Source organism: Lithobates pipiens, unplaced genomic scaffold (assembly GCF_037356315.1).
Source record: "Lithobates pipiens isolate NorthernLeopardFrog02 unplaced genomic scaffold, aLitPip1_a1.2 Scaffold_8, whole genome shotgun sequence".
Taxonomy (NCBI): domain Eukaryota; kingdom Metazoa; phylum Chordata; class Amphibia; order Anura; family Ranidae; genus Lithobates; species Lithobates pipiens.
Window position 1 is genome coordinate 523,885,226 of NW_027507903.1, and position 2,572 is coordinate 523,887,797.

Below are 2,572 nucleotides of genomic sequence, written 5' to 3' on the forward strand. Positions count from 1 at the left end.
ATCTGGGTCGTGCACCAGCACACACATAGATATCAGATTGGGAGCAGCTTCTGTGTCTGTGCAGCTGCTTTGTCCCAGATTACATCAATTGGACTGCCTGCACAGGGATGCACAGAATGCCTGTGCATCTCTATGCAGGTAAACACATCCCCCCGTGGGCAAATGCTACAGTATGCCCCATGTGAATTAAGCCTTATGCACAATCCAAAGCATTAGGGTTCTAGACTCAGCTCAGTATTTTAACATAGGTTTAATATGTAGTATCATAGAGTTCCATGTATGGTATATAACCATATTGTATATGAAAAAAAAGGAGGTCAGGGAAACAAGGAGTATTGTGATTGAGATGAAGGAGGGAGAGAGAATTGAGAAAACAAAAATAGACATTGCAAAAAAGAAATGAAGTGAAAGAATTTCAATGTTCACATTTTGGTTTGTGTACTAGCAATAAACATAAAGAAGACTAGAAAAGCTACTCATAAGAATACATGTGGGTATGCATACAGTATTGGGTGATGTACCACTTAACCTTCAACAACCAGCCATTTGGAAAGTAAGCTTGTTACCTCTGGGATAAGGCTCGGAAGACATCAAAGTTTCTATATACTCTTCAACATGTCTATAAAGTGCAAGTCTTTTCAGGATCATTGCTATCCTCTGCTACCAGGTTCTCCATTGTCATGAAAACCCTGAGCCCGCTCAAAAATACAGTGTGTGGAGGAGATGTTGATTTCCAGTGGCTGGATACAGCTACTCATGCAGCCAGTAGACATTGGGGGATATTAACTAAAACTGTCACATATAGCATCCGATGCAACTGTGCACAGTAACCAATCAGCTTCCAGGTTTTAGTCCTGGTCCACACCCATAATTTGTTTTGTGCTTTTTGCATTTTGCAGATTTGCACTACAGTCAATTTAACATGGTTTCCTATGTAACACGTTCTGTAGTGCAAAGCTGCAAAATGGAAAAAGCACTAAAAATGCATAAGTGTGAACCAGGCCTTATTGTCAAAGCTTAATTGAACAAGCTGAAGTTCAAAGCTGATTGGTTACTATGCACATCTGCACCAGATTCTGTGTGCACCAATTTTAGTAAATTCCTCCCCAAAGCCTTAGTATTCCTTTTTTGGAAAGTTTAGTTCCAGCGGAATTCTGTATCTGAGAGACACTAACTTTTTTCCAGAAAGAATTAAGACATTTTCACCATTCTTCATTGGAAAAATACTTTTTTTTAAATAGAATTTTTGAAACAGGGTCCTTTTAGATTACTTTACACCATGGGTCTTCAAACTACGGCCCTCCAGTTGGTAGGGAACTACAATTCCCATCATGCCTAGCCATGTCTGTGAATGTCAGAGTTTTACAATGCCTCATGGGATGTGTAGTTTCGCAACAGCTGGAGGGCCGTAGTTTGAGGATCCCTGCTTTACACCAAGGTCTTCTCACATTTGCACTATAGCATAAATAGCATATAACATAATGCAATATGGTATTTTAAAGATAAATAGGAACTTTATGTGGCCACTTCTCCTCCTTATCATGACCTAATTGTATATGGGGGTGTCTGTATCTGAGCTGTCCTTTTATTCCAATGTTATTAAAGCAGATCAGGTGGACAAATAATTTAGGGTGTCTGGTTTGTGAGGATAATCATGTTTTTAGATTTCTGGAACTAAGACAAAATCATTAAAAGGGTATATTTAGAGATTTATATGGTTTTACTGTTCTTTAAATATGCTATGAGCTCTTTTTAAGTTGTCTACAGACAATACAGAAAGTTTGTCTGATTCAGGTCGGGGTACTTTTAAGTCTTACTGGACTATGACATTTTCTACCTGAGTCGTCTCAGCTTAAAAGGCAAATTCATGGATTCAAGCTTTCTTAGTGAACTCCTTTTATTTTTCTCCCAGACAGGCTAAAATGGGGATGTCTGTAGAGTGCTCTTCCCTGGGGAACATGTACATGGAAGGATGTCTCCTGATGACTCCTGAGGAAGGGAGGCACCTTTGGTGGAGTCAACACTTCAGGGAGCCAGCTAATACAGGGCAAAGGAAAACTTTACAAGATGAAGTCTTTATATTAGCAGTACAATACATATGGCTAAGAAATGTTGCCTTTAATAATATTTTAAAAAGCCAGACTTTTATGTTATTTTATCACACAGTACTATATTGCAAAAGTTCCATCAAAAATCAAGAGGCCCATTACTACATAAGATTTTACATTATAAACCTGAAACATATTTCAGATGTAAAAAAAAAACAAAAAAACCCTGACAGTAAAGAGTTAAACTTTCCCTCTTGCTGGGTTAATCAATTGCTAGATCATCTTTCTGGTTAAACTAGTAGTCAGCCTGCAAAACCTTACTAATTTTATTGTTGCCTGTAAACCTCTCCATGTTTTAGAAGGGACTGTATCCTGCTCATCTAATCTGTCACAACATCTCTACATAACTCCCAACTGTCCCTGACTTTGAAGGACTGTCCCTGATTTGGAGCAATGCCCCTCTGTCCCTCATTCCTTCTGATTTGTCCCTCATTGTTGGCCTGATCTATATAGATGTATATAAA